General features: G+C 45.2%; 1 long non-coding RNA gene across 13 annotated transcripts in view; it reads left to right on the forward strand.

The window, feature by feature from the left end:
• The window catches only part of LOC106509733, a 283,958-nt gene that overhangs the window by 128,610 nt on the left and 137,286 nt on the right, over positions 1-18,062 (forward strand). For all 13 annotated transcript variants that reach the window (XR_002342494.1, XR_002342497.1, XR_002342496.1 and 10 more), the window contains one exon: positions 10,201-10,434. This is a non-coding gene — a long non-coding RNA (uncharacterized LOC106509733). The remainder of the gene's footprint in view (positions 1-10,200; positions 10,435-18,062) is intronic.

The following is an 18,062-nucleotide window of genomic DNA, read 5'->3' on the forward strand; positions in this document are numbered from 1 at the left end:
GTCACGGAGGGCGAGGCTGCGCCAGAACCTCTGCGCTGTGGGGCACAGACGGGAACGCGCTCGGCCGGCAGGTCAGAGGAGCTGCGCGCCTGCCCCTTCCATCCTAGCGCGGAGGCTTCCTTCCCCCGGGCAGGGGCCTGGTATGGAACTTTATGGTTGCTACGTGTAAGGGAGAAAACCGTGTCCAGATCCCCCGAAATGCACACAGCCGTGGGTGCGCAAGGTGGCACAACCGGATGTGTGTGAATTGTTCCCCCAGCGATATACAGAATGAGGTTTTTTGGGGGAAATACCTCCTCCTAGTCTCATCGCTTCCAAAGACAGAAAAACCACAGGGTTCCTGGTAGAAGGGCGTTGGCTTTATCAGCTTAGAGCAGGTCCTTCCTGGCCTCAGCCCCGCAGTAGAGACACAGTCAGACAGAAACGCACAGCTCAGGTGCTGACACACATCCAGAGCTGTGTTCAATCCTCAGAACGCCGTTCGGAAGAGGTTGGTGAGTCGCGGTGCCTTCTGCCTCTCTTTCGTTTAGTTGGGCACTGTGCCGAATTTGAAGTCATCTGAATCCAAGGACAAGCCAAAAAAAAAAAAAACCAAAAAAAAACCCCACAACCGGGTCGGTCCTGAACACATCATACTAACTTCATAATCTGGTGCCTCCAAGAAAACTCCATCAGAGAGATTGTTTCTAAGCTAGATCCACTCCAGATTGCTTGGCACAAGAAGCTCACTACTGCTGGAGGTGGCCTTATGTGACACTGGAAAGCTAGCTTTACCATGGCCCTGTGGAGTGGCAGTTGGGCAGGGAAGAAATTCAGACAGTTCCTCCAATGGATTCTTTGGACAGGATTTGAAAAGATCTGGTCAGTGATTGATCACCCCATCATTTCTGTAAAATCCAGGAGCCATGTGTGAGAATTCCAGTTGCTCCCCATCCTGGCCAGAACTTACTGCCATCAGTCTTTTCTGTCCTAGTCATTCTAATGGGTGCATAGTAAGATCTTTAAAATTGTTGCCCATTTTTAACTGGGTTGTTTGTTTTCTTATTATTGAATTTTAGGATTTCTTTATATATTATGGACATAAGCCTCTTAGTAGACCTATGTTTTGCAAATGTTTTCCCTCAGATTATGTCTTTTCCTTTTCTTAACAGTGGCTTTTTGTTTTCAATCTTGAAGAAGCCCAATTTATCATTTTCTTCTTTTACGAATTATGCTTTTGGCATTGCATCTAAGAAATCTTTGCCTAGCCCAAGGTCATGAAGCTTTTCTTCTAGAAGCTATAGATATTTCATTCTGTGATGATTCATTTTTAGTTAATTTTTGTAAATGATACAAGGTACAGAGCTAATGTCACTTTTTTGGCCTGTGAATATCCCAGTGTCCCCTCAGCATTTGTTGAAAAGATGATCATTTCTCCACTGCATTGCTTTGCACCTTTGTTAAAATGAAGTTTTTTCCGTGTATGAGTGAGTCGCTATTTGGATTTACTTTTGATTCTGAAGTTCCATTGGTGTTTGTGCTTATCTTTATTCCACTGTCCTGATTATTGTAGCTTTGTAATAAGTTATGAAATCATGTGATGGAAATTCTTCAACTTTTGCTTTTACAAAGTTGTTTTGATGACTCTAAGTCCTCTGCATTTCTGTAGGAATTTCAGAATCAGCTTGTCCATTTCTACCAAAAACCCTGCTGAAATTTTGATCAGAATTACATTGAATCTATAGATCAATTTTGTGAGAATTTATACCTTAAAAATATTGAGCCTTCTGGAGTTTCCATCATGGCTCAGTGGAAACGAATCTGAGTAGCATCCATGAAGATGCAGGTTCGATCCCTGGCCTTGCTCGGTGGGTTAAGGATTTGGTGTTGCCGTGAGCTGTGGTGTAGGTCATAGACGTGGCTTGGATCCTGTGTTCCTGTGGCTGTGGTGTAGGCTGGCACCTGCAGCTCCAGTTTGATCCCTATCCTGGGAACTTCCCACGGGTGTGGCTCTAAAAAGACAAAGTATATATATATATTGAGCCTTTTAACCCATGAACACAGCATCTGATTTATTTAGGTTCTCTTTAATTTCTCTCAGCAACATTGTAAAACTTTTGATGCATAGATACTGTCCATCTTCGTCAGATTTATCCTAAATATTTTATACGTTTTGATAGTATTGTATTAAAATTTCAATTTTACTGTTGTACATTGCAAGCATACAAAAATACAATTGACTTCTTTTGTACATTAACCTTTTATCCTGTGTCTTTACTAAAGTCACTTTTTACATTCTAGTAGCTTTTTGTTGCCATAGGATTTTCTACATAGATTTTCATGTCATCTGAAAAAAGTAAACAGCTTTACTTTTGTACCATTCTGGATTTTTAAATTTCTTATTTCTTGCCATATTGCAGCGGATTAAATCTTCAGTACAATGTAAAATAGACTCTGTGAGAGTTTCTGATTTTAGGAGGAAAGTATTCAGTCTCTCTTTCATCGCTATTAGTCTATTTCATCAACATTAAAGATGTTAGCTGTTAGTTTTTAGTAGATTCCCCTTAACAGATCGAGAAAGTGCGCATCTCTCAGTTTGCTGAGATTTTCTAGCAGGAATATTTGTCGTATTTTATTAAATGGCTTTTCGTAAACTTATATAGTTTCCAAGTGTCTCATTTCTAAGTTTGTCACATACAGAACACATCTCTTTTTACATTCCTTTACTTTACCTGATTATAACATAATTGTCTTCAAGATTTTTCTTCTACATACATTTAGAATCACTTTAGCCGTGTTATAGTTTTTGCCTCAACCATCAACATATTTTGGAAAAATTCAGAGGAAAAGGAAAATCCATTGTATTTACCAATATTACCAATATTGGGTATTGTGTTGTTTAATGTGTTGTTTCTTGTGCTTATTGTGTTGTTTCTTCCGTAAGGAGGTTCCCGTAGTCTTTCTTTCATTGTTTCTTTTCTGTTTAGGAAACTTCTTATAGCCATTCTTATTGGTATATCTGCTAGTAACAAATATTCTTAGTTTTTGTTTTTCTGAAAGTATCTTCATCTGCTATTCATTTCTGAAGGATCCTTTGCTGGAAAGGACCGTTCAGCTGAATATAGGATTCTGAGTCAGCCGTTCGTTCTTCTCTTTCAGCACTTAAAAGTACTCTGGCCTCCATGGATTCTAATGCAAATTTGCTGTCATTCAAAAATATTTCCCCATAGGTTGTGTCATTTCTCTCTATTTTAGATACATGTACATATTCTTTTTGTTTTTCCAGAGTTTGACTATGCTGTGCCTTGATATAGATTTCTTTAGGTTTATTCTGTTTGAAGTTTACTCAGCTTCTTATATCTGAGTGTTTATGGTTTTGTTTTTGTAAAATGTTGAGTGCTTTAAGCCCATATTTGAGTAATTTCTCAGTTCTGCCCGCTTTTCCTTTCCTTCCAGAATGCCCATGTTACAGAAGTTGGATCTTTCGTTATAGCCCCTGAGGCTCTGTTCCTTTTTTTTTTTCCCCTCACAACCCATTTTCTTCTCTCTGTTGTCCAGGTTGGATATTAAATGCTGTCCTAGCCTCCCATTCACTGTGTTCTTCTATTTTGCTAGGGGGTGCCTCCCTTCAGGTCAGTTTTTTTGGTTGCTGTTGTTATGAGTGTATTTTCCAGTTATAAAATTGCCATTTAGTGCTTTATATTTTCTCTCTCTTGCCTGGGACTTCCTACTTTTTATTTCCAGAGTATTTGTCATTGTTCTTTGAAGCATTTTAATGGTGGTTGCTTTAAAATATTTCTCAGGTAATTCTAGCATCTGTCATCTTGCTGTTAACATCTGTTAATGGGCTCCCTTCATTCAGTTTGAGATTGTCCTGGTTCTTGGCATGATGAGCAAAATTCTACTGAAACCTTCACATTTAGGATATTAGGTTATCAGACCTCATATCTTATTTGAATCTGTTTTCACTATCTTCCTCTGACACTGTAGAGGAAAGTGGGGGGCAGCAAGGTGTTGCCTCATTATTGCCGGGGGTGGGGTGGTAGAAGTCTGGGTCCCCACCCCCCTGCTTGGCCTCTGTTGACACTGGAGGATGGCGGGTGGTCTCCATCCTCCTGCTGGGTGGGGGGTTGAACTTCTGGCTTCCCAACAGGCTTCCACTGGTAGCTCCCCCATGTGGCGGTGTCTGAGTGCCTCACCTGGCCTTGTCACAACCACCAAGAGGTAAAGCTGGTCCTGGTTCCCTACTGGACCTCCTGATACCACCCTTGCTGGTGGGGAAGGAGCTCTTCTGGTGCCATGTGGGAAGCCAGGTGGGGATGGGAGTCCAGGTCCCCCCATGAGGTCTCTGCTGACACAGGAGACGTTCATTATCCCTTTTGGGTAAGGATGAAAATTTCAGCTCCCTAGCTCAGCCTTCTCAAACATCACCCCAGGTGGGAGGCCGTAGGGTGGGTGGGGCACCTAGTTACAGCCTAATGAGGGTGAACTTCAGGATTTTGCTTTGGGAGGTGGGCCCGCAGTATTTTCCATGGTGCCTGGCTCACGTGGACCAGCTGTTGCCTAAAACCTTTCTTTCTTGCGGGGCTGCTTGCTCCAGACCCTGGGCTATAGAGAGCAGGCTTCATGGGGTTTCTTCTTCATCTGCTCTCTTTTGGCATTTCTGAGTTCCTGGCTTCTTCTGGGCCTCGTCTGGGATACAGGCGACAAAAAGAAACCAGCGTTCTCACTACTTTGTTCTACGAGTTCCGAGGTCCCTGTTGGTCCGTCTTCTGTCCACCTTCCAGCATCGTCTTATGTTTGTTCTGTATAGAATGTCCAGGGTTTTGTTTGTTTTGTTTTTTGTTTTTTGGTTTTAGTGGGAGGAAGCAGGAGGAAGGGATAAGTCTGTCTGTTCTGACTTCCTCGGAGTGAAAGTTCTCATCTCACTTTGGGATGCATTTCAAAGTAAGTTGCAAATAGTCACCCTTTAATACCTCAGCCTGAATTACAGTTCAGTATTTATAGACATCTTTCTTTTTTAATGTAAAAACCATGCATTCATTCCAATGCACGCATCATCAGTGGACCATTTGATGAGTGTAACCCGCCCTCTATCAAGATACAGAGCTGGCCCATCACCTGAGAAGCTCCCTCATCCTTTTCCCCAGTCAATCCCTGTCTTCCCCTAGAGGCAAACATTGTTTTTGTTAACATCCTGGATTAGTTTTCTTTGTTCCAGACTGTCACATGAAAGGAAGCATGCATCAGACACTCCTGATGCTTTCTTCTCTCTACATAATGTTTTGAGATCTCTCTGTATTTTGTCTTCCATTCCTTCTTCCTGTGGAGCTGGATTCCATTGCACAAATATATGGATGGGTGTTGACCCATCCTCCTATTGATGGAGACCCGACCTCTTTCCAGGCTTTGACAGATCCAAGTAAAACAAAGGAGAGCCCTTTTAATTGGGAGCATTTTTGAAATGATCTGAACAAACCTGCCCTGGGATGAGCAGGGATGACTCAGACCTCTGCCCAGCGTAGCTGGCATTCTGCTAGGGACAGGGAGACACAACGAACTAAATAAGAAGTAGCCAAATGACATGGGCTAGCAGTGCATGCTAGGAAGGAAGGATAAAGCTGGGTCCATGGGTGGGGCTGACAGGTGGCCCAAGGGTAGGTAGGGTATCATTTGAGCTCTGAAGGCAAAGGGAGGACTTAGGGGAAGGCAGGGAGGATTCTTGGAGAAGGTGAGGTTGGAAGACCCAAGGACCTTTTTAAAAGTCTGTGTCTTTAAAGCTCCTCATGCCTGGCAATTTATGCACTTCAGAAGTGTCTTCCTGAAGCTCCTGCCGTGGCACAGTGGGATCGGTGGCATCTTGGGAGGGGATGGCATCACTGGGGTGAGGGTTTGACCCAGCACAGAGGTTAAGGATCCAATGTTGCCACAGCTGTGGCTTAGGTCTCGACTGTGGTTTGGTTCTGATTCCTGGCCCGGGGAACTCCTATATGCCATGGGGCAACCAAAAAAAAAAAAAAAAAAAAAAAAAGAAAGAAAGAAAGAAATGTCTTTCTTGGCCAGCTGGCCAAGATGCCACAGGAACTTCTCAGCGTCCAGATTAGGGGTCTGTGCCCACCTCCCAAGTGTGGGTGGACCAACCTTCTCCTTGGCTTCCTGAGGGGGAGGCCTCACCCCCACAACCCCCCTGCCCGCCCCCCTCTGCACTCCTGCAGGTGCTTCCCCAGGAAATGCTAATGTGGAGACAGAAGCCACTGCTGGGCTGTGGGGTCTGGGGCTTCCTGGTTCGTGTGTCCTTGAGCAAGCTGGGGGGAGGGGGGGAGACTCAAAGTCAGACGTTAGGGGATGGAGTGAACCTGGTGGTGGGACAGCCACCCACACACACTCCTCCCTTGTCACTTTTGTCACCAGCACACCCTCAGCAGAGCTGCCGCTGGCCCTGTTTCTGTTTTATCTTGTTTAACTCTCACACCCGCCCTGTGGGTAGATGCTCTGTTCTTGCTGATGGGAACCTGGAGACAGGCTTTTGTGGGGGCTAAAGCATAATTCTAAGCTGGATCTCTCCCATCCTAACTGGGTGCTTTTAGCCACTCTGTTTTATTGTTTACTGAATTCTGAACAGAAGGAACAGGTGCCCTTTGGGGATGTGAGTTTACAGAGGTCGGAGGGAGGGAGGTGGAAAAAGGCTAAAGGCTGTTTCCTGGGGATGAGGGGGTGGGCTGGACCTGCCAGGGTCTGAGAGAAGCCTCATGGGGATGTCTGTGTGGAGGCGGGAGAACCAGGAGTTTGATGGGAAGAAGCTGGGATACAAGCCCAAACTCCACACTGATCCCACCCATGGTGGTGGGATTTAGGGCAAATTCTTTAAACCCTCCAGGCTTCCACTTCCATATCTGTGAAATGGGGGCCTACTAGCATCTCCCTGGGATGTCGCTGGGTGGATCCAGTGAGGCCATGCATGTAAAGTGCTTATATGGTGCCAGAATCACAGTAGATGCCAAGAAACTCTGGCTGGTTTGCTATTCTCTGCAGAGTGGCTGCACTGCCCATGTGGAAGCTTTAGATGAAGGGATGGACAACAGTGGGGTGCAGGGGTGGGGGCACATCTTAGTCAGGAGTCTGAGGCTGGCAGAACCTGTGCTTCCTGCGTCCATCAGAGGGGCAAGTGACCTCTGGGATGTCTTCCAACCTGGAGACCTCATTTCCTGTCCTTGTCGCGGTATCAGTGGTGGCTCCTGCATGGGAGGGAGCAGCAGCTTCTGTTGGCTCCTGGATGCCCCATCTGTGGTCTTTGGGGATGTGTTTATCCCCCTCAGAAGGAAGTAGACAGGTGAGGAGGTGGACTGGGCTTTCCAAACACTGGCCTGTGTGCCTGCTGCGGGGTTAGGGCATGCTGTGTGCTCACTGCTCCAAGGAGATGTATTTTGCAAACTTGTTATAAACAGATTACATTTCTTACCCTAATGTAGCTGTTGGCTACTTGCCCATGAATTTTAGCCTCCAGGAGAAAAACAAGTGCTTGAGCCGAGTGCTGGGTACTTTTACTTTCCATGCGGTACTCAGGGCTTCTTGGAGTCCCCTTCACCCCAACACCTCAGGGCTTCTTGGAGTCCCCTTCACCCCAACACACACACACACACACACACACACACACACACACACACACACACACACGTGTGCACACACATGCATATGCATCATGCTCGTACACATGTGCACAGGCATGCACGTGCATACATACTGGCCTTTGTGTAGACAGGTGATCCTATGGGCCATTGATCCCCTTCTCCTGCTCAGATGCTCCTCCATCCATAGTGTGTATCTGGGGATTCAGGGCCTGCTAACCAGACTGTGGCTATATTTTGACTTTTTAGGAAAAGCCTCTCCCCATACATCTTCATGTTTAACAAGCTCACTTTAGTTTCCAAACTCCTCTTCCCCCTCTTATAAATACTTTAATAGTCCATGCGGATTACTGTCCAACCTGCCTTTTACAAGGAGAAGCTGTGGCCCAGAGAAGGGAGGTCATTTCCCCAAGGTCCCCAGCAGGGCAGTGTCCCCCAGGACCCCACCCCCACCCCGCGCACGTGCTCATGTGCACACACACACACAAACCACAACGCCATCACCGTGAGGAAACCCTTCCAGCCACCTGGCCCATCTCCAGAGCCCAGAGCTGATCAGAAATGATGGCTGGGTATCTGAGACCAGCCAGCCAGACACAGAGGTGCCCTGGACAGCCTGGGCTCCTTCCTGTCAACCTGCATGTGAGTGATTTTGAGAGAGAAACTCAGGTGCGGGTTCGCACCAAGCTCCCGCGTTGCCCTCTCCAACGGCCACAGGCACCCCCCCTCCCCTCCTGTCCACGAAGGAGGTCCCTCCTTCTCCCCCACTCCTTCTCTCTCCATCTCTCCCAATCCTTCCTTTCTGCCTCCCTCCTCTTATCTTTAAGCAGAGATGCTGGCAGCTGTGCTTCCTGCCCAGCATCCTTTCCCTACACGATCCTTTGAGTCAGAAAAGTGGGCACAGAACAAACGCCCAGACTGGGCCCCTCAGGGGCCCAACATCAAAGGTGCAGGAAACAACTCTGTTTCCCTGTCCTCTGACAGGTTGGCCAATGTCTCGCCAGGCTGAGCCTCTGCCTGAGGAAACAGCCCTGTTGGCCATGCCAGGCACCCAGATGTTCTGATCTTGTGTGGCAGGTGGCCAGTTTCTCTAGGCCTTTCCTTGTGTAAGATGTCTGCTGACGGGGCAGGGGGTGCTAGTCAGACCACGAAGCGGACGTGTGCAGCTGCCAGGGATGCCCGCACCTGCCTGGCATCCACAGGGACACCGTGCACACGAGCACAATCACACGTGCCATCAATGACACATGTGCATGCATTCACACACATGCACAGGTGCACAGGTGCACACCCACAGCTGCGTGCACGCACGCGCGCACACACACACAGGCTCATCCACAGAGGGGGAGCTCCAGGCCTCTTACTCAGCACTTCCTTAACTTGTCTAAGAACAGTCAGACAAATATATCACTTATATGTAGAATCTTAAAAAAAAAGAGACACAATTTTACTTATTTCCAAAACAAGAAACAGACTCACAGACATAGAAAACAAACATGATTTCTAAAGAGTAAAGTGGATGGGAGGAGAGAAAAATTAAGAGATTGGGGTTAACAGACACTAATATATATAAAATAGGTAACCAGCAAGGACCTACTGTATAGCACAGGGAACTCCACTCAGTACTTTATAACAACCTATAAAGGAAAAGAGTCTGAAAAGTGTGTGTATGTGTGTGTATGTGCATGTAACTGAATCACTGAGCTGTACACCTGAAACTAACACAACATTATTAATCAACCATACTCCAATTTTTAAAATGATATAAACAAAAAAACTTGCCCAGCCAAAAATAAATAAATGTAAAAAAATGAAAGTCTCCGTCTGATGGTTTGTAAGAGTGACCAGTCTCTCCAAGGTTCTCCCCTGGACTCACCTGACAGCAACCTCGTGTTTTGTGGGGCCTAGGAAGCCTGGAGCAGATGCAAACCCTTCCTGGGGGGTCAAGACAGCCTTTGATACCTGAGCATATCCTTGGGCAGTCAGGCAGGCCTTCGAGGACCAAGAAGACACTGGTCCTCCCCCCGGTGACAGCTAGGGGCTCACTCTCCTGTCAGCCCCTCTGTGGAATGAGTCTGTTCTGCACTCTGGGCCCTGGTGCCAGGAGCCCAGGGGCCAAGTGTCAAGCTGGGCCCACCAGAAGCCTGGCACCAGGTCATCACCCACAGCTGCTGGGATTTAGAAAACAGACTCTGAGCCAGAACTGAGTGTGGTGACAATGTGACAGAGCCAAGAGCCACAGGGCATGCCCTGCCCCTGGCATAAGCTGGGGGGCCTGTGATGGGCTCACCCTTGCTCAGGGTCCAGCATCCGTGAGCCTTTGTAATTGGGGTGGAGTGAAAAGAACAAATTGTCGAGTTTTATTTGAAACTTGCCCTGAGGAGAGGTCAGATCAGGGGGCCTGGAGCTGTTGCTGGTGCCCTGGTCATGGACTTGATCACCATCCATGAGCTCCCCTCCCCCAGGGGTACCTAAGCAACTGTGACATTTTAATTATTAACTGCAGATTTAAAACATGTTCTCTGCCTGCCTCCAAAAGGACTTTTGAGAGGCTACAGGATTCGGCACTAATGCGAACTAATTAATTCACAATTAGATGAAAACTTCGGAGCCCGGGAGTGAGTGGCCAGCAGGTTGCAGACGTCAGGTGATGGCCACCAGCCAGCATGGAACACGCCCCCACAAGACACACAGCAGAGGTGCCACCTGGACCTCCCACCCTGTCATCTCAATGCCTTGGACCCCTGGCCAGGATATGTGGGGATGGCACCCACCTGGGCACCCAGCTACTCATCTGCTGTCTCACCAATGAGGAGAATGAAGAACACAGGTATCTTACTTTTTAAATGTTAATCTTTGCTGTAGAGGAGAAATTGAGACCACATTGTAAATCAGCTACCCTCTATTAGAAAATTAAAAAGAATTTTCTAGTAGCCAAAAAGGTAAAATTAATGTAATTATATATTTTATTTAATCCAATATATTATAGTAGTATCGTTTTGATATGTAATCGATCACAAATTACTAATGGGATTTTTAAAAAGTATTTTTAATCAATAACCCTTGCACATGGTACAAGATGTCACAGATTCAAATTCTGTGGAAAAGAGTCTCCTCCATCTCAGCCTGACCCCTGGTACCCCCAGAGGCAGCCATCACTGTCAGCTTCCTGGGGATCCTATGCAGTTTATCTTTGCACAAACTGTAGCTTTATTTTGTAGGGATAGCATATGTTCTACTGTTTATGTCACTAGTTGCAGAATGTTAGACATTCGGGTTGTATCACGTCTTTTTTTTTTTTTTTTTTTTTTTTAGGGCTGCACCCATGGCATATGGAAGTTCCCAGGTTAGGGGTCTAATCAGTGCTGTAGCTGCCGGCCTACACCATAGCCACAGCAACATGGAATCCAAGCAGAGTCTGTGACCTATACCACAGTTCAAGGCAACGCCAGATCCTTAACCCACTGAACGAGGCCAGGGATTGAACCTTCATCCTCATGGGTACTAGTCAGGTTGGTTAATCACTGAGCCACAACGGGAACTCCTGTGTCCTGTCTTTGGCAAATACAAGCGAGGCTTCTTAAATATCCTTCTATGTGCAGATATAAGAATATCTGTACATGAACTCTTAGAAGCAGGGGTCCCAGCCAGATAAAGAGATAAGTGCATTTATAGTTTTGTTAGATGTTGCAAAATTGATCTCCATCTAAACTGTACTCTACAAACACTAGGAGAACTAGAAGTGCCTGTTTCCAAACATCTTTTTGAACATGGCATTGTGATCATGCTGGACCATCTGAGGGAGTTCCCATTGTGGCTCAGTGGGTTAAGAACCTGACTAGTATTCACGAGGATGTTGTTCGATCCCTGGCCTGGCTCAGTGGGTTGCCTCAAGCTACAGTGTAGGTCACAGATTCGACTGGAATCCTGCATTGCTGTGGCTGTGGCACAGGCTGGCAGCTGCAGCTCTGATTCGACCTCTAGCCTGGGAACTTCCATATGCCATGGGTGCAGCCCTAAAAGAGAACCAAAAAATAAGAAGAAGAAGAAGAAGAAGTTGAACCATCTGAAAGATGAAAAATTTTATCTTGGGGGAAATGTGAATTGAGTTTTTCTTTCTGTGAATGATGTTGAGTGTTTCTGCAAATGTTTTCGGGCCATATGTATTCCCACTCCTGTGTTTTATCTGTTCACATCCTTTGCCCTTTTTCTTCTATTTAACTTTTGGTCTTTTATTGATTTAGAAGACTCTTTATATATGAAGGCTGTTTGTGCTGTCTGTGATATTACTTAAAATAGTTTTTTGCAGTTTTACATGTGCATTTTGAGTTTGTCTGTGGTAGCTATGGCCATGCAGAGAAAACTTGATTTTTATTTATGTAGTTATTTTCATCAAATGTTTCCCCTTTTTGGTTTTGCATTTGGGGCTTATGCTAACAAAGTATTCCTCCCTCTGGAATGAAGAAATTATTATTTTCTTTTAGTACCTTTATGATTTCTTTTTTTACACTTAAATATTCGATCTGTGTAGATTTTGGTTGGCTGCGCAGTTGAGGTATAGCTGCATCTTCTCCAATGGCTGCCCTGTGGTTCCAGTACTATTTCCTGAATCACACATCTTTCCCCCAGCCCTCCTTGCTCTTGGTCCTCTATATGCTTCCTACTCTGAGGAACAGAGATGATTTTTTAAGTGAGCATCCTTAAAAACATCCTTCTGAGCATGCAGGCGCAGAAGCCCAGACTAGCAAACACCCCCAAAGACCTTCCTTTTTAACCTATGGTTTAAAATACAGAGAAAGCTCTCTTCACTTCAGAAAATACAGCCTTTTTGGTTTGCCTGCCTTCCCATTCTGTGCCATTTGAAACCTTCCTTCATCACCCCACCTTCACCCTGCAGACTGGACCCCCATGGTTTGAAGGTGAGCATTACACTGCTGGCCCTGTATGAAAAGTCCAAGGTTGGCCAGACTCAGTGATGTCAGCAGGACTGGGATCTTTGTCACCTTATCTGTTTGGCCCCCTCTACTGGCCCCCCGCCCCCAGAGGTGGCTGTGAGTTGGCTGCCAGTGGCTCAGCTCACAGCCTGTCCTCTTAGATGCCAGAAATGTCAATGACTGGACCAGCTGCCCATCCTGGACTGGTTACTGGAGCTGGAACATGGGGTGTGCTGGTAGCAGTTCTGGGTTACTTGTCCACTTCTGGATCAGGCAGCCCACCTAAATAATGTGGGACTTCTGAGAAGGTAAATTAAAAAGAGCTGACTCAGTTGTGGAGATATTCCCTTCCTACTTCTTTGGGACTTAGGTGTGAAAGCAGGATCTCCTGCAGCTATCTTGTGACTTTGAGGGTAGGAGCCAGTAGTAGGATAGTGGAGCAAAAAGAAAAGAAGAAACAAGTTCTTCTATGGGTACATATATTTGGGGACCTAAACTTTGGGTAGGGTAAGGATATTGAATGCCATATTTGCTTGCCTCCAATATTTATCTCAACAGTACAGTGATTCAGTTGTGGCCAGTGATGTGTGATGATTAATTGGCTCCCATTTGGAACCTACCACACAGCCCCCACTCCTGGGGACAGGTCTGATCTGTATCATTGGGTTACCTCTTTATTATTGTTATTATTATTATTATTAGGCCTGCACCTGCAGCATATGGAAGTTCCCTGGTTAGGGGTCAAATCAGAGCTACAGCTGCAGGCCTGTGCCATAGCCACAGCAACACGGGATCCAAGCCATATCTGCAAACTACACCACAGCTCCTGACAAAGCTGGATCTGTAACCCACTGGGCAGAGCCAGGGATCAAACCTGCATCCTCATGGATACTAGTTGAGTTCGTTACTGCTGCGCCATAGCAGGAACTTCCAGGTTACCTCCTTTTTAACCCAGCTTTTACAGAGCTAGTCCATTGAGAAATTATTTAAATTTTACTGAACTGTGATGAAGCCACTTCTGGGCTAGTTTTCTCTCTGCTTAAGACCGGCACAGAGCAGCAGGGTGGAAGGTCTTAGAAATAAATCCAGTGTTCATTTATCTATATAAGGTAAAATATTCCCAAAGGAAGATGTTAAACCCCCCCATACCCTTAGTCTGTTTATGGTGACACTGAACCTCCGCTTTGCCCCATGGTTGATCGTTTTATAAGTTTTCATCTCCAAGAGAAAAAAGAAAGAAGGTATCCAGTCCAAGCCCCCTGCAGCAGTGGGTCCATGTCTGCTGTCGTGGGCCAAGGTGCCCATCAGTAACGGAGAGAATCTCTGAGAGCCTGAGTGTGGCTTCAAGTCCTCAGGACTTGGAGTCCTAATCTCCCCTGGATGGCACAGTCATTGAGAAGCAGGTGATGTCCTGTTCCAGAGGCCAAAATCGGGACACACCCTGATGTGACACCCATCAAATATGTGCAGACAGATGTGACAACTCCCACACAATCTTATCTTTTCCGGGCTACACATATCTTCTCCGACTGCTTCACATAATTCAAGAGCTCCAGCAATCGAAACCTGCCAGTTGACACTGTCAAGGCACAGTATCCGATATCTGACTTCATCTGGACTTCGTCTTGTTTCAATACCTTTGTTGTCCCTATAGCTTTTATTTCTTCTTTAAAAAAAGCACCTGTAAGTCCATCATCTAGAAATAACCACTAGAAAGAAGAAGTAAGTTTTGGCTATTTTTTTTTCCTGTGTATAAAGAAGCATGGGAGTTCCCTTTGGCTCAGTGGGTTAAGGATCTGGTGTTATCACTACTGCGGCTCAGATTACTGCACAGGTTTGACTGCTGACCCAGGAACTTCCACAGGCTGAGAGGGTGGCCAAAAGAAAAAAAATTTTTTAAGTATGTGTGTATTTTACTTTATAATACTGGGATCATAATATCTCTAGCAGTTTTCATTAGGAAATAGTCTTTTATGATATAAATGATGTTTGTGCAATACTTATTACCTTATAAATGTATCATGATTTATTTAGGCTCACCCTGCTTGCCTGCCTCTAATTAAAAAAAATTACTTGAAGTGTCACCACTGGGTTAGCGTAATCTCAGCCAATTCTCCTGACATCCCTGTCAGGCAGGAATTATGATTATCTTCAGTTTATGGTTGGAAAGGTTAAGTAAACTACTCAACGACTCACAGCCAGCAGAAAGAATCTAATTAGCACCCCTGTCTACACTGCCACCCCATCCCTGGACCCTTGTATATATTGTCATCTGTTTTTGCCATCTTGAAAGAGAAACATTAACTTACCGTTTTTATTTGCATTTACTTGGTTGTTGGCGAGTTTGAGCATCTTTTAATTTCTCAGAGACCATTTGCATTTATTTTCCTTTGGAATACTTGCTTGTGTTTTCTGCCTATTTTTCTGTTAGTCTTGTGTTATACACACACTCAGTCAACCCACTATCTGTTATATATGTTCCCAGTTATTTTCTTATCTTTTAATTCTGTTTTGTTTAAACATACTTTGTTTTGTTTTGTTTCTATTTTATTTTTAGTTGCACCCACAGCATGTTGAAGTTCCCAGGCCATGGATCGAAACCGAGGCACAGCAGTGACAAGGCTAAATCCTTAACCTGCTGCACCATCAGGGAACCGCTAGTTTTGCTATAGTGATTTAGGACTGAGAAGTTTAAAACTTTTTATATCTACCAATATTTTCCTCTCTGATTATTCTGATTAATTTTATCTTTAGGGATGTTTTCATCCTTCCCAGATGTAGATACGTGTTTATTCCTATTTTCTTTCAGTTGTACAATGAGTTCATTTCCATATTTAATTCCTCTGTCTATCTACAGGGTTTTTTTTTTTAAATTTTAAATTAAAGTATAGTTGATTTATAATGTTCTGTCAATTTCTGCTGTACAGCAAAGTAACCCAGTTTTATATATATATATATATATATATGTATTTATATATATATATACATATATTCTTTTTCTCCATCATATTCTATCACAAGAGATTGGATATAGTTCTCTGGGCTATACAGTGGGACCACATTGCTTATCCATGCTAAATGTAAGAGCTTGCATCTACTACCCCCAAACTCCCAGTCCATCCCACTCCCTCCCCCTCCCTCTTGGCAACCACAAGTACGCTCTTCATGTTCATGAGTCTGTTTCTATTCTGTAGATAGGTTCATTTGTGCCATATTTTAGATTCCATATATAAGTGATATCTTATGGCATTTGTCTTTCTCTTTCTGACTTACTTCACTTAGTATGAGAATCTCTAGTTGCATCCATGTTGCTGCAAATGGCATTGTTTTGTTCTTTTTTTTTTTTTTTTTTTGTCTTTTTGCCATTTTTTGGGCTGCTCCCACAGCATATGGAGGTTCCCAGGCTAAGGGTCTAATCGGAGCTGTAGCCACCAGCCTGTGCCAGAGCCACAGCAATGCAGGATCCGAGCCGCATCTGCAACCTACACCACAGCTCACGGCAATGCCGGATCGTTAACCCACTGAGCAAGGGCAGGGATCAAACCCGCAACCTCATGGTTCCTAGTTGGATTCGTTAACCACTGTGCCACAACGGGAACTCCTGTTTTGTTCTTTTTTATGGCCGAGTAGTGTTCCATTGAGTCTAGGTACCACATCTTTTTAATCCATTCATCTGTTGAAGGACATGTAGGTTGTTTCCATGTCTCAGATATTGTGAGTAGTGCTGCTATGAACATAGGGATGCACACATCTTTTTGAATTGTAGTTTTGTCCAGATATATGCCCAGGAGTGGGATTTCTGGATCCTATGGTAATTCTCTATTTAGTTTTCTAAGGACCCTCCATACTGTTTTCCATAGTGGTTATAAATTCATTTCCACTGACAGTGTAGGAGGGTTCCCTTTTCTCTGTAGCCCCTTATCTGGAGGTTATTATTAATTTTCTTCTCAAAAAGGCAGTGCAGAAGGACTGGAATTAGTTTGTATGGGATGGCCACACCCATTACCTGTTCCATCACACCTGTTACCTGGATGAGCTCTTAGGACATTGCCATATCTGGTACCAGGACCAGCCCCTGGGGGCAGCACATGCGGTAGGGACATTATACTTCCACTGATGCTGACTTTTAGCACTCCCTTCCACAAACCCCATGGCCAGGGAAACTGCCAGACTTTTTTTTATTCTGGGGATGGACGAGGGTACCACTTTTGGAGAAACGTTTCCTCCAATTGCTGTAAATTTGCACCTGACATTTCTGCATAACTGTGTCCATCAGGTTATGGGCTTTGGCTTTTCAACTTGTAGCCTAATTTCCATTTCTATTCCCAGGTGTCAGGCTCTTCTGACCCACACCTACTTCTTAGCCTCAGACCTGTACACAGCTTCCAGGAAACTTTGTTTCCAGTGCTCTTTCACATGCTTCCTTTGGACGTATGCGTTATTCCTTAAATCTGTTTTCACATGGCGGCTGACAAAATAGCCGTGCCCCTACCCTGCGTGTTCTTCTGTGTTCCACTTTTGGTTCTCCATGTTTTATTTGACATGTATGCTGACTCAGTTTTTATTGGTCTTGTTGGTTTGGCCTCTTATTCCATCCAGTAGAAATGAGTTTGCATCATTCGTGATTTCGTTATTTATTGCATTCTTGTCCCTCTCAGCTTCTAGTTGCCCACACATTTGACACATGTGCCTTTGACATCTTTGTTCAAGGCTTTGAAAACCATGTCTGTCAATGAGGAAACCAGAGCTCGGAGTGGTGGGGTGACGTGACCAAAGTCACAAGACTCTGTAACCTGGAGCTGAGGTAGGAGCCAGGTCCTGTGCCTCCAAGGTCGGGAAGCTGGGGCAGTGCAGAGACAGCCAGCAGTAGGGTGACAGCCTAATGATGACAAAGCACAAACCGTCATGGCGGGGGGCTGCCCTATGTGCTTCACACACCCCAGCTCAGCCCTGCCAATGACATCGTGTGGGTGGGGCCCATTGTGCAGGCAAAGAAAGAAACTGCAGCTCCAAGAAAGGGAGTGAGTTGCCCAGGATGTGCAGGGGGCAGCTGATGGGTCAGAACTTGCTTCGGAATCCAGCACTGAGACCCTTGACCATGGCGCGGCTACGGTTCCTGTACCATCAGTGGCATCAAAGGACATTCCAGGAGTTCCTATCATGGCTCAGTGGTTAACAAACCCGACTAGTATACATAAGGATGCAGGTTCGATCCCTGGCCTCACTCAGTGGGTTAAGGATCCCGAGTTACTGTGACTGTGGTGTATGTAGGCCGGCAGCTACAACTCTGATTTGACCCCTAGCCTGGGAACCTGCATATGCTGTGAGTGCAGCCCTAAAAAGACAACAGACAAAAAAAAAAAAAGGATATTTCAGGGACACCACTACGGTGGGCTGGTAGAGGGACATAGCCATTGCAGTGACAAGACCCTCTGCACTACAAGAGAACTTCCCACACTGATTTTTTTTTTCTAGGTATTTTCTCTCTTTTTGTCCCTCACTGGGATTAGTCACTATTATATAA

The sequence above is a fragment of the Sus scrofa genome, chromosome 3 (assembly GCF_000003025.6).
Source record: "Sus scrofa isolate TJ Tabasco breed Duroc chromosome 3, Sscrofa11.1, whole genome shotgun sequence".
NCBI lineage: Eukaryota > Metazoa > Chordata > Mammalia > Artiodactyla > Suidae > Sus > Sus scrofa.